The 21,698-nt window shown below is 32.9% G+C and overlaps 1 pseudogene; it reads left to right on the top strand.

The window, feature by feature from the left end:
* The first annotated feature begins 226 nt into the window (after positions 1-226).
* Positions 227-6,482, top strand: LOC149550052 (protein POLLENLESS 3-LIKE 2-like; annotated as a pseudogene).
* The last annotated feature ends 15,216 nt before the right edge of the window (positions 6,483-21,698 follow it).

Genomic DNA, 21,698 nt, shown 5'->3' with positions numbered 1-21,698 from the left:
TCGACACCTACCGAGAACTTGGTAGCAACTAGAAAAAGTGAAAGGTTACAAGGAAACCTAGAATGCTCTTGTATTAGACTACCAGGGTAAGTAGAAAAGATCTCAGATGCTCCTACATCATCATAATATATTATCTACCCTATAAGGGGACTTTCCCATTAAAAGATATAACACTACTAAGTCTTATCTTGTTAAACTATTTTACACATACAATTAAGTATGGACTATGTTAGGAGATTTACATAGACCTATTAGGATCACTCAGTTAAGAGATTTTCCTTGACTCAATCTATTATAACTCATTCTGTATCTAAACCTTCATTTTCTCTCTAAGCTAATTTTAGATCTCCTTTATTTAATGTCTGAATTTGATCTCTTAATATGATAGCTCTATTTTATCCTTCACTTCTTGCATTTCTCTACCTAATCTCCTTTTAGAGTTAGTCTTTCTTCATCTATTCTATTAGAGTTTTCTCCTTCAATTATGTATTCACACATTCATTCACACACACATGCACACTCTCATGATCCTAGGGTTAGAACACTCATTAAATAGACAATCTTTGGAAGCTCTATATCATAATCTATAGTTCACAATTCATATATTTTTCTATTTCACTTCTACTTTTTTATTGATTGATTTTATTTCCATGGGATTAATAGCTCATGTATAGATGTGTAAACTCCATCTTAACTATCTCTACAATCACTACTACATAATAATAGGTTTTACTACATTTGTTTAAGATGAAATTCATCTTTTGTCTTTAACTCTCCTTTTTCCTTTTTAGCATTTTTTAAAATTTTCAAATAATATATTTACTTTGTCGATATACGACAAAACATAAAAGTCATAAAATAATTAAGTGGGAAACAAAATGTGTTATGTTAAAAATAAATTAAAAAATGAAAGATATTTTGGGACACAGCCGCTAGGGTTATCGCCGATGGAAGAGCATGGAAATGGCAGAGTGGGGTTAGGAGAACTGGGGAGGGTGGATATAGTTAGCATCCCCTCACATATTCTACTAATACAACTAGGGTGGTCATGGGAGGGGCATTGGTGCCAATAAGAAGCAGCATCAGAGGATGCTTCCACTTGACCGGGCGGAAATAAAAAATTTGCATAGAGGATGGGAATTAAGTATGATGAATTTGGGAATTAAGTATGATGAATAGAAGGAGATATGAAAGCAACTCCGATGAGAGGCGACAGAAGAGGCAGAGGCAGAGCCCATCCTTTTAAAGTACCTTAGTTCCACCATTCTCATCCACAAGTACACATTTGAGACCGTGCTAGCATTTCATCTAGTGAACAAGCTTTCAATCACCTCTTTGCTCCTATCGCAGAGCTCTACAAGCTATTTCTTGACGTCTTTACTCAAAACCCTCAAATACGTCATGTTCACCTTCAAGGGTTTCCTCACCTATTAATCACACCCGCGTGGCGCATTCCTTGTGGGCCCAGGATCGATTCTCTGTCGCTCTGGTTATCCAAACTAGGGTTTCTGAAATGTTTGCTGTGGACATCCACCTTGTTGCTTGCATTGGGGAGGGTGTGTTTTTTTTTATCATGGATGGGAATTATCATCAGAGAGAATGTAGTTATTGGCAACAATGTCACAATTTTGATTAATGTTACACTCCATGTTGGTTGCAACACTTAATGGAGCCACTGCCACGTTCATGAACAGGGTAATGCTAATCTTTTCTTTCCTAACATTCAAACTCAACACAAGTGCTTTTTTACCAATTTTTTCATTATTTTCCCTTTCGTCCCATTTTTATAGTTTAGTGTAATTATACAACAAATATCTGGGCCATTTCCCTGTATCTCTGGATGTGTCCTTCCCTGCTCCTTCCCATCGATCGATCAATCAATGCTTCCTGCTGGTGGTGTGAGCTTGGATCTCGTTAGAAGAGGGGGTTTGTTGAGCAATCCCTTTTCCTACTAAACTACGGCTAGCTCCTGAACAAGGGGAAATGCCTTATATTGATATACTTTCTCTATCATTTGATTCAGTAAAGAGGACCTAACTAAACTAGCCTACCCTAGCATAGGCAGATGGATAAGATGAGAATATGTCCTACTTGAACTTCACCCAAGCATCCCTTTTCACAACCTGAGCTGGACTACCCTCACCCAAGCTGGTCAAAGCACTCTCTACGGATGGCTTCCCATAATAGTGTGTAGAAGAACTTGACAGATACCTTTGCCTCTTGCTCGTATTTTTCGCCAAGGAAAAGCTAGTAACGGATGGTTGAAAGTTAAAAAAGAAGAAGCACTGATGCCTATACTGGTGGAGCATCAATGGTAACTTGAATTGATTATGAAACATGTGTTCTATTGGGTAGATTCACCAAAACTATAGCCTCTACCTATGGTAGATACTGCCTACCGCTAGTGATTTCTCCCTCGTTTATGGTTCTGATACAATAGATGTTGCTTAAGCTACGTATGTTACCACCTTGCTTTGCTCCCACCTTAGCTTCTTTCGCTTCTGATATTATGTGGTCCGCTATTGGCTATGGAACCTGGAAAGGAGAATCTAGAATCGAATCTACTGCATTTTCATCTGGATATGTAGAATATGCTACTGGTGAAACTGCTATGGCAGATCAACTACGAGGTCAACTGCTGATTCAATCTGGGAAACTGCCTTTGTTTCTTATGGTGGTATCTTTGCTCGGTCCATTCCTAGGTGTGTATATATAACTTGTGATGTTCCTATTATATATGCATCAAAGGGCACTTTTTACCAAAAAAAACAAAAAAAAAAGTGTGAGACCAGCTATGAGACCAGCTATTAAAAAAATTGTAGGAAGCAGAACAAACCCCTATTGCATCAGGCTGTGAACAAAAAGAAATATAAAAAATGTAAAAAGAAAACCCTAATTAGGCTGCACTCTCTAAATGCCCTAGATACACTCAGCACAAACCACCACAATGCACCTAAATTTGGTGGCTAAGTAGGATTAAGATCCTTTAAGAGAAGATTCAGAGGGATTTTCTTTTTCTAGGGTTTTCAATTGTAATCCACGCATGGAAATTCTAGACACATTTTAGTCCATGAAGCTATTCTATTTATGGGCTTTTTTATATTAGATTTAAATCCTTATTGAGATTCAATGCAATGGATATGCTGGAGAGCCTACAAGGTAAAAGGCTATTATTCATTTGGATTCATTAAATAGGAGCATGCGGGAATCCATAGTTTGCACCCTGCAACATGCTATCGGAAAAAGATGAGAGTTTATGAAATATCTGGAAGAAAATAATTTAGAGCTGAGGGTGTCTATGCATTTTTCTAAGAGGTGTAATTCATGTCTTTCGTAATCAACCTTTCCGATTTTAGTCCATTTAATCTAGGACTATGTTTTGTATAATAATCTTTTATCTAGGGTTTCTAAAATTTAAATCATTATTCATAGGATTACAACTGGTTTATAGAATATATAAGAGTCCTCTTTGTCTCAAAAATGGGAGGTATATATTAAAAGATTATAATATAGCCTTTTGTTAATTCTTTCCTCTCACAACCATATTCACTCATCATTTCTTGTAGTCTGTAAATCTTGCGACAATGTAACTATCAACGGCGGAAATTTTTATGCTAATGAGCATGGCAGGAATTACTGGTTCACTATATTATATATGATGACACAGTGTTGTAGGCTCTTGTGTATGCCAGTGAATCAATCTCTCACAATAGATTTCTGATTATAAGTGCCCTTCACACATTAAGAGAAACAATGACTAATTCCAATATGACAAAGGATAGGACTTGGTGGAGAAAGCTCGGATCAAGGCACTAGGGTTTATACCCTCACCTTGGGACACCTCAAACTAATTTTACGCAGAGTTGTTCCCCATGGGGAGATAGCTAAAAAGATGGCTAATCAATCTTTCCCTAGGTTGTATCAATGATTCTACTTGAGAAATATATTTTTAGGTCATCACTAATAGGTAATAAATTTCTCATTTTAAATATGGAGTTTAATAAATAAATTCTATTTGCATAAATAGATTGTGGGTCTCAATACAGGAGCTGTATTACTTAAACTGCCCTAATGTGTAGTTCCATATAATTTATTGCTCCGTATAATTGTTTAAAGAAGATATTAGGATAGAAGCGTATGTGTTGGAATGGGAGGAAGGATTGGAATTTTTTGTCCTCTACCTCTTAAAGTCAATTGTGGATTCCCTATTTGGCAGAGGCAATACACACCTTCCCATTTGGGTTGGACTAGTGCCATGCATGAGTGAATGTTTATGGTTAGCCTAACAAGAGTTACCAAAGATTTTTATTTATTTACTTATTATCGTGTGGGTCATGAAGGAACATAAATGTATTGCACATAAGGTTTTTCGATAAGAATATAAAAAAATAAAAATGATACGAATCATTAACAACTGCCAAGAAATAAAGGCATAACTTTGTGTCAATTTCTAAAAACAATTACATGGTTCTTTTAAGGGAAACCAAAGTGCAAAAAATATATCTTGCAAAGATTAAGTAGATGACAGTTTCTAGCGTGTTGAGCTATACTGTGGTTTTGATACCCTCTTGATTTCTGATAAAACATCACATTCATACGTCAAGGTGAGCATTATTCTCCAATTATATGGTCAGATCCTAAACAGGCTTTTACAAAGTTGATTCAAGATCTAGAGGGCAAAACTATTCAGTGGGTAGACCTTGATAGATCTGTCTATAAACAATAATACAAATATTAAAATTTATAATAGCTTTATAGGCTGCTTTTAATTCTTGGCACTACTTACATAAATGTAGATGTCCTTTCTAGGTAGGCTGATTTGAATTTCATTTTTTGTGGATCTATAGTTTCTCAACTTCAGACTCACAGAGAAAAATAAATGTCTATGTATACATACTCAAATACCCAGAGTAAAAAATTAAATACAATGAAATTGCATAATTTTAAAATGAAAAAATTATTGAGTACAACTAATGAAATGCTTGAAAAATTGGGAATAGAATTTATTGCAATAGTTCATAGTGTGGCATTTCTGCATTTTCAAAGAAGCTAAAAATAATAGACATGCTCTTCTTTTGTGTACTTTATAAGCCATATAAAAATTACAAATGCAAAGAAGGAAATGCTTTACTTTTACAAGCGCACAAGCTATCAATATGGAGCACCACTTTCTAGATTTCAATCAACTTTTAAACCATATCTCAAAATATTTACCTTAATAATATTTTTATCTACCACTTTGAGCTTCACTAAGATAGATGTCCAGTACAGTTCATATCCAAAAAGCCCATGCAAATGCTTACCTTCATTTAGTCCTTTTAGCTTTATTCGAACCAATTATAAGCAAAAGAGGGAAACCCTATGTAAATCACAAGAATTATGAGAATATTTAATAGACGTGTTTAAAAATTTTTAGGCACATTTACAAGTCAGTATAAGTCATATAATTTTTTTTGATGTATGAAGAAATCCCCATTAGGATTGTTGCAATATAGTTTTCTAAAGCTTTCCTCACCTCTTTCATTTTCGCACAGCTGAGTTGAGCTCCTTTCCCATAATGTGAGAGAGAAATTGGCTTATTCCTATTTTCTTTATTATTCTATTGTAAGCACAAGGTTTTCAAATGCCTCAATCTTCTAACAACACAAATTTTTGAGGATGCATGGAAGGGGACCGAAGGAGAAGCAATCCAGAATGTGACCAAACTATATCTAAGTCCGCTCCCTGTAGCCCTAGCCCTTTGAAATCATCTAATAAGATACCTTCTCTTTGTTCTTGTGCTGATTCATTACAAATGATTAACAAGGTTCCACTGGGTGATACCCCTTATGTTAGAGCTAAACATGTTCAATTGGTAGAGAAGAATCTAGACAAGGAAATTGCCCTTTCATGGGCTTCAATCAATTATAAGGATAGATAATAGGCTTAACAGTGCCCTCAAGGACATGGCCATTATGAGAAAGCAATAGGATAGACCTGGGGAAGCTATTGAAGTAATCAAGTCCTTGTGCAATAGATGCTCTAATCAAGCGCAGGAATCCCTTGACAATGCATTGCTTGATCTGTAAAAGAGATGTGGGGGATTGGATGATCAAATAACCCTTCTAAAACTCAAACTAAACCTCATTCATCAAGGCATGGTATTTATTGGGAAGTTCACAAAAACTGCTATGACCCAGGGAAAGAAATTCTAGGTCTCAATTAAACAGGGGACCACTCACTTGCTGGGAAACTTGGGTTGGGCTTACATGCAGCAGAATAACTATGTTAATGTAGAAGCTGTATATAGAAAAGTCTTATCCATTTAACCAGTTAATAATAGGATGTATTATCTTGGAATTTGGTTGATGAAGCAGGGAAGGATTATTGAGGTGAAAGCCATGCTTCAAATTGTGAATCCTTCTTCTTCAAAGGGGCCTTGTGGTCTTGATTCTCATCACAAATTATATGGAAGGTTTCAAGAGATGCTAAAAGAGTTATAAATGCAATCAAAATGTGGGGCTTTCAATTTCTCCAATGAGAATCCAGAATCTGAATCAACTATTGTTGCTTTGTAGTCCTCATTATGGTTTAAACCTCAGCCTTGTTCTACAATCCATCAACTCCCAATCAAAAACCAACAAAATTAAAGGTTTGTTTTAGATTTACTGGGTACCAAACACACCACAAAACCTTTGGCAACAATGGGGTTTGGACCTTTACAACAAAAATCCCAACACCCAGTAGTAGCCCCTCATCCAAAGGCTTCTGATTCCAAAGGCACAACACTTGGTGAAGGTTTCGCAAATGGGGTTGCAAACTTTGGGTTTAACTATAGAGGAAACTCTGTAGTTAAGCGCACTCAGGCTGGAGTAGTAATGGGATGGGTGACCTCTCGGGAAGTCCCAGTGCTTCACCCCTGTGAGCATCACCTAGATCCAATGAGTGCTTAGTGTTCCATTTGTTCTCATGAGAGATGGATTCATGTTGAATCATTACTCATGAAACATGGGTCAATGAGTTTGACTCAAAATCACACAGTGAAATCTTGATAGCAATATCACAATTTGACTTTCTGTGGAAATTATTTCCTACTTATCAATTTTCATGTATTCTTTGGAAATATTTCATTGAATTTTACATCATTTTCCTCCATTAAAATCCTTCAATATGATTTCCCCATCTCTAATTGCCTTTCAATTGGTGCTATGTTTCCTAACGAATAACATCCCTCAGTGCTTTCTTTTGTGGCTACTTTCTCAATTTTTCCATCGAAGCTACTTCAACCAAGTATATCCTTTGCATAGAAAACTAGCAGTTTGGAAGAGTTAGAACTTGTAAGGAGTTCTTACACAATTCTTCAATGGAAAGCATCATGCAATTCATCAATTTCAAAATAAGATGTCAACATAATGAATGCATCACAAAGCTTTTCATTTGGTAATGGATCATGGCCATTTAACTATTTTTTACAAACACTTTTTTTTGAACTTCTTTGCTTCTTTTTTGCACATTTAAGCATGTAGACTGAGGATTTGTGTGGTTTTGATGGCCTGGTTATATCATGCCTCCCTGTCACTATTATGTTATCTTTGTGACAGTTCAAAGTCACCCCTTCACTATTGTGAAACATGTGCTTCTCCCGCATGGTTCCCTGCAAGTGTTTGAGCTTGCAAAATAGACTCTCCCTCATCACATTAAACAATTTGAGGGTTTATTTTACATGTAGCATATAATTTCTGCATCTCTTCTAAAATTTTCACCATTTCTTTCTTTCCTAGGATCCAAATTTTCATTCTTTCGGATGATTCTTTATTTTGATGATAATCTGGGATATTCTCCTTTTAGGTTTTTACAATTATTTTATTTTGAGGATACATCATGAACTATAATCCAAAAACTAAACAATAATTTAAAGACTGTAAACATATAATCTCTCTTGTTGATTAGTTCTTGGTTTCTGCAGGGTTGTTATAAAGCTCAAATCAAAAATTCAGCATATAAAGTTACTGCTTCACTATTTTGGGTAAGTGGCATTTTTTATGGGTTATGTATTTTTAATAAATTTCACTTCCTATTTATGTAATGATCCTAATCTATCAAGATATCTTGTTGGCATCCATAGAAAATGGCGGACCAGGTACTCATTTTTCTATTTGTTCCTATATTATCATTTTTAATAAATAAAACACTAACCTAATCTTGAATAGGTAGCATAGAGTAATTGTTAATTGCTAATTTCTTGTTGGTAGATTGCTAATTGTGTCCCTGCAAGGCCTCTTCTATATTTTTAAAATTTGTTTGTGATAAAATCTCAATGGGATCATTAGTTCCTTACATGAAGGATTCCACCAACTATATCAAGTGTACCATTCTTCATCAGGTTACAAATATTGGTTCAACTATCAATCACCATAGCAACAAATATTACCATTCATCATTATACGATCAGCACTAAACTATTCCATATATTTTCCAAAGTTCTATCTTTTGGTCCATTAATCCTTACAGTTAGAAATGAGTCTTTAAGGATTATTAGGCCTTAAGGAATAGGTTTCTTACCTCATTCAACCTCCATACTGTTTCTCTATTAGTCCCCTTACTAGATATATTCCATATATTTTCCAAAGTTCTATCTTTTGGTCCATTAATCCTTACGGTTAGAAATGAGTCTTTAAGGATTATTAGGCCTTGAGGAATAGGTTTCTTACCTCATTCAACCTCCATACTGTTTCTTTATTAGTCCCCTTACCAAATATCCTAGAGCTTCGAGTTTCTTGGGTAAAAAACCTCCATAATCTACAACATTCCAAACTCTATTTTATGATTATAAAATAGTGAATTACGTATTCTTCCTGTCACACAACCATAATGAATTACGTATTCTTCCTATCACACAACCTTTTTAGTATCACATCCTTGGGGAATTCAAAAACCATGTGCGTTGACCTTACTAACATTGGAATAGCAATTTTAGTTGTATTTTGTAAACTAGTCATTACTATATTTGAACTCAGAAACATTATAATTTCTAATTTTGATTCCAATTTCACTTATAACCTCTAATCCAAAATGTAGCTTTTAAATAATAACTAATTAGAAATTAATATTTTAAACATTATATAATATTAACAACATCAACTATCAAACTTTATATTCATATTATTTCCCAAAAGAAACTAAAATTCCCACTATTAGTACAAATTACTGCCTCATTATCCTTCCACAAAGCTTAGTAAAAAGTAGAGTCATTATGTTTGTATTATCCTACAGATCAAAATAAAAAGACAAATCTTGAACAAAAAAAATCCATTCTTGAGACCATTTTTCTTTAATGATCTTGTGATTAGAAATTTGTGGCTATATGGAGATCTATGAGAATTTTTTTCTACAATGTTGGAATTGGGTCATTAATCTTACATCTCAATTCCACTGAAAAAAAATATGCCATTGAATTAGAAGCTAGTTTCTGAGGAGGTACAACAAATGAATTAGTTTTTTCTTATCAGTTACAGAGAGACTTTGTGTTGTGTAGTGATTAAGGAGTTGTAGGTGTTTACTAGTCATGGTAGAGTGTATGCAATTGTTTTTCATGTTCTGATCACCAAGTCATGTGGATTTTCCTTTTATTACTTCATTTATTTGTAGGAGTACATGAGGAAGAGGAAGATTTATCAAAGAATTTTATTGTAAAGACATGCAAGAATTTCAATCCCATTACATGTAATTTCTTCTCTAAAATTTAATAGATGCAACCACTTTACAGTCAAACTTCAAAAGGTTTATAGTTTTAGATATTATTCTCTTACCTCTCATCAATTTGGAAATATAATTTCTTGCATATGAAGGTTGTGGTCTTAGAGTGTAATTTTTTTTGACAATTGATCATCATATCCATAACTATTTTGGAATATTAACCTGTATATCAAATTTTATAGTTAGTTATTACCATTCTAGATGGAACTTTTTATTTTGCTGGATAGGAAGTACTTATGGATCGGGTGTAACTATTTAATCATTTTTTGCATCCAGAAGACTACATCTGATAAAATCAAAATTTTTCCTATACTTCAATGATGCTTCTTTTGTTTTTATTTTTCTCAGCAATCCCTAAAAAGGATGGAGTCTTTTGTTCCAATTATCCAAGGATAAAGAAAATATATATGAAATAGAAACTAATATTTAAGATTTGAACTTGTTTTAATCCATTAACAAAAATAAATTTTCTTGCATTTGAAGAGGAGAAATAAGCGGATGATTTGTTGCTTTCCTTTTTAACAAAAAACATTGATAGGTTTTCTGTTTTTGCCAATAGTAGTTCCAAGGACGTCCTAATGAACTCTTTTTTGTAGTATTCCTTTCTAATTTATCCCTAGGAAGTTCCCAAAGATGCACGTATTCTGATATCTGAGAATGGTTTAAATGATTTTAAGTGCAAAAACTCAGATGCTACAAACCATTCGAGTATAGTGAAGGTGATGATAAATTATAAAAACATCACCGCTATGAAAGAATCTTTTGGAATACTATTATTCTTTTTCAAAATTTCTTCGACCTATGGCCATATTGAATTCTAACAACAAACATTTTTTTACTTATATGTACAGGTTCTTCATGACAAACAAAGAAGGCCAAGGAAATGAAGAATTTGTTCTCCCACTCTTTATATGAGTTGCCAGAGGAAAAAGCCCATTGTTCAATCATTATTACAAAGCTAGAGCTGTGATTGTTATGGTACTAATTTTATCTTGCTTATATTTTATTTTTTAGTAGGATATCTTTTTAGACTTTTGAAGTATTTATTTCTATAAATAAAATAGAGAAGAAAGGTCTTTCTAAATTACGGTTTTTAGGCTCATGTCTAGGTTAAGGGTTATGATTCTTTATTGTCAGAAAATTGTTAAATATGGGCACAACATTGCTTAATTCTTTTTTATTTATTTTTTTGTCACTACTATCCATCTTGATTCATAAATACTTTTCCTCTCGTTCATATTTTATAAGGAGATGTGCGATATTTTCAAAAGACCTTTGTACCTAATAATCGTTATATTTTTAACATAAAAATATTGACTGAAGAGTCTATTTGATATGGATTTTTTCTTAGCATCATTTTTATTTGATGAATCTAAAACAAGCTAACAACCATTATTTATGCATTCAAGATGTAATGAATATGATATGAGGAGATTGTATGCATGCATGAGTTTGGACACATGAATGACTTCCATTTCTTCATTTTGATGATTAGAATGAACCCAAAGACTTCCATACACTGGGCTACATAATATCTTCTCAAGACTATGGATCACCCAAGCACCATATTTGTTGAGGTATAAACTCTGTTAATGATTTCACTCATGAACTACTACCTTTGTCTCAAGTGGGTTTATACATTATTGAGGTTTGCATGAACTTATGCAGGTCAAATCCTTACAATGACCACAAATGCTGGTAGAGGCTGGAGGATATGGACACTGTCAGATCTTATAAAATTGATGGCTAAAATACTAGCTTAGATGTTGTTGTTGAAACAACTACAACTGCATCCCTTGTGTTCTATTAAATACATCCTTTCTTTTCTAGGAGGCTCATTCATGCTTCCATCATGGTAAATCTTAGCATCTTCACGAATTCAATCTTACTAAATTCTATGTTCTTTTGAGTACCTCATCAACCTCCTTATTCTAGATTTTTGATTTCGCTGATAAACTCAGAGGATCTTACAGTAACTTTCTTAAGTCTACAGTCTGTCTGTTCTATTTCTCTTCTTCTAGTTTATAAGTAAACATAAATAAATGTGGTATGCTTTCAGAAAAAATTAGTTGAATTGATTTTCTTGGGTGTTCTCTTAGGATGAATTATTGTGGGTTGCTAAGTGGATATATAAAGCAATAAAAAGTGCTGCATATTTGATCATATGCCTAGAGTTTCAGAGCTCATTAATTTGTTTTGCTCCCTTCTTGTGTCTCTTATTTGCAAAATCTTAGACTTCTAATTTTTCTTTTTAAAAAGGTGCTAGCTCAATGGACAAGCACCTGCATTACAAGCAAGGGATGGTGGTTCAATTCCATCGTACCTTAACATGAATTAATTAATTATATTGTAGTTTATAATAAATAATATGATTGTTTTAATTTATTGATTTGTACTATCTTCTATCTAATAATCTTAAGAAAGGCAATAAGTGAAATTAAAGACATAAATGTATCTATAAAGACAAATTAAAATTGTCTCTAAAGAGACAATAATAGTGTTGTTCCTTATTGTCTTTATAAGACAATATTTTATGACAATAGTTTAAGACACTCACTTAAAGACAATATGTAAGACAATACCCAACTTTTTTTTTTGTCTTGAATTATGACAATACACTTAAAAATTGTCTCTAATATTGTCCTAAAACCCCTCTTCATGTTGTAGTGAATCATTAAATCTTATATAAAATTCAGCTAAAAAAATTTACATAAGTGTTTGTGTGATTACAAACTCATATGACAAGAATGGTTTTTGGGTCACCTGAATGTTTAGAGGCTCAGTTATTACTAACATTCATGTTGGAACTTGACTTTTACATGCTTGATCATTTTTGTGTAGTCAAAAAAATAGTCTTACAATTTACTTAGTCTCAACAGGGGTGCTCAACAATCTTTGACTTGCTCGGCATGTAGTGCAACATAAACAAGTCCTCGTGTACTCAGCCTTTACTAGATGACTTGGTTGTGTTGATATCTGATTGAAAAGATCATTTGATTAGAAAGATTGTTGAAGAAGACTATGTGTTTCAATAAAAAAATTGTCACTAATGTCAAACCTTCTATTTCCTTGTAAGAGAATTTCTTATATGTTTCAAGTACTATCACTTAGTTGATTGATGAGGAGGATTTGATCAAAAAGATTTAACAAAAGTACCTAGAGCCTAGAGGAAAGGTTGAGTTATGATTATGTAATGAAGTACAAGAATTAGTTAAGACAGTGATAGCATAATGTATTGATGATCTACTTGAGGTTAGAAAATGATCAGATACACTTAAAAAAGACAAAATAATAAAGTTAAACAAAGTTCATTTATCAAGCTTGATCAAGTGGATAGTAGGTGCTAAGAAAAGTTAGTTCAAGCCAAGCAAAAAGTCAATTGGAGCTGAGTGAAAAAAAATTCTAGCAAATGTCGAGTAAGTTAGTAGATGTCAAGTAATTTTTAGTTGATGCCAAGCATAGTAAAATCTAGTTGATGTCAAGTGATTTTATAGTTGATGATGAGTAATGTAGTATGTGTTGAGCATCAGAAGATTGATAATGCCAAGCTGCTGCATTATGACAAAGATTGAAGATTTTCCAAATAAAAGCCAACAACTTTATTTTCTTGGAACTTGTGAATTAGGAGGAAGATAAGATTGATGAGCTAGTGGCACAAAATCTTATGTAAAACATTTTGGAGGTGAATTCAAATGGATTCAAAGAGAAGTTTCTAGAGAAGACAAGATATGGGGTAGATACATTGTATCCTACCTAATCCATCAAAAATGCTAATTTTGATGATGGATAATGAGTGGAAAAATGTTCTAATTTCCTATATATAGGAGTGTGTAGTCATGAAGAAAAAAAGTTAGAGTTTGATGCAAAAATATGATAAGGAGAAGGAAAGGGGTTTTGACTTATAAAGTGACCCAAGTGAAGAAGTCTGCAATTGTGTACTGAGCAAGAAGGCTTAAGAGGATGAGTTCTTGAAGGGTAAAAAAGGTGTCAAAGCTACAAAGATTGGAAGCCAAGCAAAGATGAGGACTGAAAAAAGATCTATAAACTACAGGTAAGGTTGTAAGTTGTATCAGATCAAGGGTCTATTGTTACTTTCCAACAATTGTATCAGCCTACGGTAAATCCTTTGGAGTAAGGTTAACTTAACAGTAATTAGAAAATCCTTTAATAGGGTGGCATTCTGAGTGAATGGCCTAAATTCCTCTAACAAGGTTCACTTTTAGTACGGTCACTGAAATCCCTTAATCGGGTCACATTTAATAGTATGTATTGTAACCTTTAATAGGGTTAAACTTTAATAGGTCATCACTTTAGAAGAGTGAAAAAAGAGTAGCATGTTACTAGTGGTTTTCCCAAATTGGGTTTCCACATTAAATCATTGTGTCAAATATGTTGATGGATGTGTTGTGTTTCATGCTTTACATGTCTACAAGTTGATTTGACAGTAATATATAAGATTTAGTTGATACACAATGAATGAATGCATGGATAAGAATGTTTTATGGGTTCACTAAATTATTAAAAAAAATATTTTTACATTTGGACTATGAATAACTAATTCAACCCACCCCCCCTCCCCAGTTTCCTAAAAGAATTCTAACAATTGGTATCAACACCATCTCCTTAAGAAGATTAGTTTTAAGGTAGTAGAAGCACAAAGATCAAGATGTCAAAAAGAGAGGTACCTAAGCTCAACAGAGATAACTTTCATGCATGGAAAAGTTTGATGAAGCTGCACCATGGAGCACTTGGTGATTATGCACAATCTTGTATTTTAGGAAAGCATGCTAATTTAGGAAATGTTGGAGATTGCCTCTTCCTTAATCTATGCCAAATTTGATGATATCAAAGGCCTTAACAATGAGAAAAAGATGTGGGATGCCCTAGACACCATCTATGGAGGAGACAAAAATGTTGAAAGAGTCAAGTTAGAGAGTCTCAAAGGTAACTTTGGTGACATGAGAATGGAAGAAGGTGAGAATATTGCTCAATATGTTGCTAGAATAAAGGAATTTGTTAGTGCAATAAAAGGTTCTATTAGTAAAATAGATAATGATACTGTGCTAAGTAAAGTCTTGAGGACATTGTTGCCTATTTATGCCATTGGTGTTTCTACAATCCAAGGGTTAAGATGTACACTAGGAAATGATCTAACCCTTGAAGGTCTAGTAGATAGACTCACTGCTTTTGAGCTATCTAATTTTGACAACTACAAACTAGATAGTATTGAATTAGCTTTGAAAGAAAAATTGTTATTGAAGGATTCTAAGGAGGTAAAGTAGAAGAAGAAGAAGAAAAGGAAGAAGAAGTATGCATCCAGTGATAGTAACATAGATGAGGAAGACATTGAACAATTGGAAGCATCGCTGGCTAGAAGATTTCATAGAGGAAAAGGAAAGTTCAAAGGTAAGTTACCCATCATTTGTTTCAATTGCAATGAAGTTGGTCATATTGCTGCAAAATGTACACAGAAGAAGAACTACAGAGAAGGAAACAAGCATAAAAGTAGAAGAGAAGATGATGGAAGAGACTATAGAGACAAAGGCAAGAAGTCATGCTACATTCTTGATGAGCATGACTATGATGAAAATGATGATGAAGTGGTATATGTTGCAATGAAGGATGAATTTGATGAGGATGAGACAATTGCACTTATGACTTGTGTGAAAAAGAATGAAAAATGGAACATTGACATTAGATGCTCACATCACATGACTGGAGACAAAAATAAGTTCGTTACCTTAACCTGTTATGATGGAAATCGTGTAAGGATTGGTAATGATGCACCATGTTTGATAAAAGGAAAAGGGTCTATTAAACTCACAGACAAGATTTCATGTGTCAATGCTTATTATGTTGAAGGATTGAATTATAACTTGTTAAGTGTGTAGAAATTGAACAATTTGGGATGCAAAGTTGAGTTTGAAAATAAATCTGCCAAGATATATCACACAAATGGAAATATTGCTGAAAAATATAATAAAACTAGAAGTAATCTGTTCTATTTGGATATAGAAGATGCTACTTGTCTTGTTGTAAAATTTGATGATGTATGGATTAGACACAAGAGATTATGTCATGTTAATTTTGATAATTTAATTAGTATTAGTAATATGAAAAGAGTTAGAGGTTTTCCTAAGTTGAAGAAACCAAATAATATAATATGCAAACAATGTCAACTAGGTAAGATGACAAAGTCAAGCTTTAAAAGTAAAGCTTATACCTCTGAGAAAATACTTGAAGTTGTTCATACTAACTTGTGTAGACCTATTGAAGTGAAAAGCTAAAAAGGAGATAAGTACATAATGTTATTTGTTGATGATTACTCTAGGATGATGACAGTCATGTTTTTAAAACAAAAATCTAATGCCTTTAAAATGTTTAAGTAGTACTTGGTAAGAGTTGAAAAATAAATAGATAAAAGTCTAAAATGCTTGAGATTAGATAGAGGAGGAGAACTCACTTCAAATGAGTTTGAGATGTTATGTAATGACATAGGATTCAGAAGATAGACATCTACACCTAGGACCCCTGCACAAAATGGAATTTCTAAAAGAAGAAATAGGTTTATAATAGACTATGCTAGAACACTCATGATGGAGAAGAATGTTTCTTTGAAATACTAGATAGAAGCTGTAAGTATTGCTATATATACCTTGAATCATGTGCAAGTCAAGAAAGGTACTCATTCAACACCTTTTGAACTATGGTATGGATATCCACCTAATATGAAATACTTTAAGGTATTTGGAAGCAAATATTATATTCTTAAAGATGTTAGGAGTGGAAAGTTTGATGCAAAAAGAAAAGAAGGTATATTCCTTGGTTACTTCACAAGAAGTAAAGCTTACAAGTGTTTAACTACTAGCACTAAAAAAATGGTGGAAGGTGCAAATGTGAATTTTGATGAGTTTACAGAAGCACATGAGGTTGAACTTAAAAAGAAACTAGAAGTAATCAAATCATTTGTGTACTCCTATGAAGGAATGTCTGCTGAAAAAGATGGTACAAATAAAGTTGCAAACCAACAAGTCTCAATAACTGCTGAGTCACAACCTATGAATGTTGTGTTGCATTCAGATGCCAATTTGTAGAATGAGGAAAATCCACAATCTAATTCTAAGATTAACACACATGAAAGAGATGCTAAAACACTTGATAGAGTTGTATACAATGAAACTAAAGCTGAGAGACAAAATGTAGTCATAAGAATTGAGCCTAGATTGTCCAAATATGTCAAAAGACATCATCCTTTAGATCAAATCATTGGAGACAAAGATGCAAGGCCAATGATAAGAAATAAATTGAGAAGTGAATCATGTTTGTTAAGGATGAAGGAACCTAAGGTGGTGAAAGATGCATTGGAAGTTGATGACTGGTACAAGGATATGGAAGAAGAACTCTATCAGATAGAGAAGAACATGACATGTAGTCTAGTTCCTAGACCATAAGATAAGAATGTGATTGGCACCAGATGGGCATTCAGAAACAAGTTAGATGAGAATGGTGAAGTGACGAAAAAAAGCAAGAATAGTTTGCAAAGGGTATGCACAAGAAGATGGAATTAAATATGGTGAAACATTTTCCTCTATTGTAAGAATGGAAGGAGTTAGAATTTGGCTTGCCCTTGTTGCATACATAGGTTTCAAAGATTATTAGATGGATGCCAAGTTTGCATTTCTAAATGGCATATTAGAAGAAGAAGCCTACATAGAATAGCCAGAAGGTTTTGTTGATAAAAATAATAAGAACATGGTATGTAGACTGAACAAATCCCTATGTGGATTGAAGGAAGCACCAAGAGCATGGTATGAGAGACTTCATACTTATCTTATGAAGATTGGATTTGAAAGGATAGATGATAGCAACAATTTGTACATGAAGATAGATACGAAAAAAATTATGTTGTTATCTAAAATATTTGTTGATGATATCATATTTGAAGGTCAAGATGCCTTATGTAAGGATTTTGCAAATCAGATGAAGCAAGAATTTGAAATGTTAATGTTTGGTGAGATCAAATTCTTTATGGGATTAAAAATATATTAGATGAAATATGGTGTATATATCACTTAGTCAAAATATGTCAAAGAAATATTGAAGACATTTGGACTAGAGGATTCCAAACCAATAAGTACATCTATGGTGATAGCAGTCAAGCTATCAAAGAATGATGATTCAGCTGAGGTAAATCAAACATTATATAGATCCATGATTGGAAAATTACAATATGTAATACACAATAGACCTGATATTGCATTAGTTGTGGGAATAGTTGGAAGATTCTCTGCTAATCCCAGAGAGAATCACTTCATGGTTGTGAAAAGGATAATGAGATACTTGAAAGGAACATAAGATTTTGGTTTATACTATAAGAAGAATGAAGAGTTTGAACTAAGAGCCTATACTAAAGTTGATTGGGCTAGAAATATTGATGACAAAAAGAGCACTAGGGAGCATTCTTCTTAGGCAAAAGACTTGTTACATAGACTAGCAAGATGCAAAGTTGTACTTCTCAATCTACTGCTAAAGCAGAGTATGTTACTACTACTATTAACTAGACAAACATTGTATGGATGAAAAAACTACTTAAGGGAATGAAGGAATAAATCATAGATCTGGTGACACTTTATTGTGATAATACAAGTGCTATTAATATATCAAAGAATCCTATGATGCATACAAAGATAAAGCACATTGTAATCAAGTATTATTATGTAAGGGAATTGGTTCAAGATAAAGAGGTAAAGATGGAATATATTAAGACAAAGGAGAAAATTGTTGATATTTTCACAAAAGCATCACCCAAGGATGCTTATGAGTATCTAAGAGGTAAACTAGGGGTGGTACCCCTATCAAAGGCTATGTAAAAGAAAGAGGGAGTGCCCTGAATCAAACAAGTTGACACTCATTTAATACAAATTGATGCAGTGGATCTTACTTTAGGAATTTCCTAAAATAATCATAAAACTGAAACAAAAAATCTATCACAAGCAAGGTGAAAGAGGGAGAACATTGAAGAACCTACAAAATCCTATATTTACATATGTCAAAGATGCCAAGTATTAAGTATATGTCTTTGGCATTGCTGTCAAAGAGGGAGAAAGTATATTAAACTGACCAAGTGCAAGAGGAACAATGGAGAGAATACATCATCAGAGGATCTAAAGATCAAAAGAAAGAGGGAGAAAGTAGAAAGTAATTAGAGGAAGGGCCAGAACAAAAGGGGGAGATATTCTGCTAATCAATTCAATATGAAAGAGAAAAGATATAGAAGGAACTCAAAGGGAGTTATATTTTGTAACCTAATTAGAAGATGAAAGCCATTGATAGAAGGACAAATTTCAAATACAAGTTTTCCTTTTGATATTTTCTTACTATTTTAACCTAGTTGTTTTGATGGAACAAGATGTTCATCATTTGTTTGACTTGGTTGATCAGTTTGGTTTGCCATTAGTGCCAAAGATGGAGATTGTTGATATCTAATTGAAAAGGTCATTTGATTAGAAAATTTTTTGAAGAAGACTATGTGTCTCAATTATTATTTTGTCATTAACATCAAACCTACTATTTTCTAGTAAGACAATGGCTTATATGTTTTGAGTACTATTAGTTAGTTGATTGATGAGGAAAATTTGATCAACAAAATGTAACAAAAGTGCCTAGAGGAAAGGTTGAGTTATGATTATGTAATGAAGCACAAGAATCGGTTAAGACAGTGATCGCATAATGTATTGATGATCTACTTGAGGTTACAAAATGAATGGCTATACTTAGAAATTTTTGAAGAATAAAATTAAACAAAGTTCATTTGTCAAGCTTGACCAAGTGGATAGTAGGTGCCAAGAAAAGTTAGTTCAGGCTGAACAAAAAGTCAGTTGGAGCTGAGTGAAAGAAAATTCTAGTGGATGCCAAGCAAGTTAGTATATTCTGAGTAATTTTTAGTTGATGCCAAGCACCAGAAAAATCTAGTTGATGCCGAGTGATTTTACAGTTGATGCCAGGTAACATCGTATGTGCTAAGCATCAGAAGATTGATAATGTTGAGTTATTGTATTGCGATAAAGATCGAAGACTTTCGAAATAAAAGCCACCAAGTTTATTTTCTTGGAACTTTTGAATAAGGAGGAAGATAAGACTGATGAGCTAGTGGCATAGAATCTTATGTAAACCATTTTGGAGGCGAATTCAAAGAGAAGTTTCTAGAGAAGACAATATATGGGGTAGATACATTGTATCCTACCTAATCAATCAAAAACCCTAATTTTGATGATTGATAATGAGCATCAAAATGTTCTAATTTTCTGTATATAGGAATTTATAGTCATGAAGCAAAAAAAATAGAGAGTTTGATCCAAAATTTTAGTACAGAGAAGGAAAGTAGTTTTTCTTCATCAAGTGACCGATGTGAAGAAGTTTGTAATGACGTACTGAGCAAGAAGGCTTAAGAGGATGAATGCTTAAAGGGTGAGCAAGCTATCAAAGCTACAAAGATTGGAAGCCAAGTAGAGTTAATGATTGAACAAAGATTTCTAATCTGCAAGTAAGGTTATAAATTGTATAAGATCGAAGCTCTACTATTACTTTCTAACAATTGTATCAGCCTAGGATAAATCCTTTGGAGTAAGGTTGATTTAACAGTCATTGGAAAATCCTTTAATAGGGGGGCATTCTAAGTGAATGTCTTAAAGTCCTCTAACAAGGTTCACTTTTAGCAAGGTCACTAAAATCCCTTAATTGAGTCACATTTAACAGTGTGTATTGTAACCTTTAACAGGGTTGGCCTTTAACAGGTCATCACTTCAGAAGAGTGAAAAATGAGTAGCATGTTACTAGTGGTTTTTCCCAAATTGGGTTTCCACATTAAATCATTGTGTCAAACATGTTGATGGATGTGTTGTATTTCATGCTTTACATTTATGCAAGTTGATTTGATAGTATCATATAAGATTCAGTTTCTACATAATGAATGCATGCATGAATAAGAAAGTTTATGTGTTCACTGAATTGTGAAAAGTTTTATTTGCAAATCTGGAGCTTGAATAACTAATTCACCACGCCCCCCACCCCCAAAGTTATTCTAAAAGAATTCCAACAGGTTGCAGTGATGACCTTACATCCTTGCCCAGTAAATGACTAAGTGTTTGGACACTAATAGACAACATATCCATAGAGATCAACTAGATATATATATATATATATATATAGTTTATTTTTCTTGTAAGAAAGGATTCTTATCATTTTATACAAGAAGGTTGTTGTTGTTCAAAATAGTGCTAAATGAGATATTATTTCAGAATTTGTTTTAAAAATAATTAAATGCTTTATTTATTGATCAACTATAAGAATTTGGTTAAATAAATATATAAAATTTTATTAATTAATAAAATTAGAAGAGAAAAGTACTTACAATATGAAATTAAATTACATAGAATTAAAAAGCAGGAATAGTTTTTTTATTTCTTTATTTAACTTGTGAGTTATCTTAATTTTTTAATATATAAAATTTGAATATTTCATTCGTTGACATTGGTGAAACTTAAAAGGATTAATTTTAGTAAAAAATTACAATATTTTTATATATCTAAAATTGGTTTACTATTACTATTGTTAAGAATAAAAAAAGTAAAACACATATATTTCACTGATTATAATAATCTTTTAATGTCTACTTCGATAAATAGAATTAAGTCTTATTTCTCTTTTCAAAATTCTAGTGTATGCCCCTTAAATGAGATGTTTTTGGATGAATTTTGTGTATTTTATGTGCTTTACAAATAGGTTTTAAATAATTTTATAAAGAATTTCCTATTCTAGTAAATTAAAATCTATTACCTAATAGTTGTAGTGTATTTATAATTTATATATTATTGATGAAATGTTTTATGTTAAAGGAAAAATCATTTTCAAGGGACCAAAAACCCCATCACAAAGTTTTAAAAATACCTAAAATATCTAGATAC

The sequence above is a fragment of the Cupressus sempervirens genome, chromosome 7 (genome assembly GCF_028749045.1).
Source record: "Cupressus sempervirens isolate cs-2001-9-10 chromosome 7, ASM2874904v1, whole genome shotgun sequence".
NCBI classification, from domain to species: domain Eukaryota; kingdom Viridiplantae; phylum Streptophyta; class Pinopsida; order Cupressales; family Cupressaceae; genus Cupressus; species Cupressus sempervirens.
The sequence above is the reverse complement of the archived record's forward strand: the minus strand, read 5'-3'. Positions and strand labels throughout refer to the sequence as shown.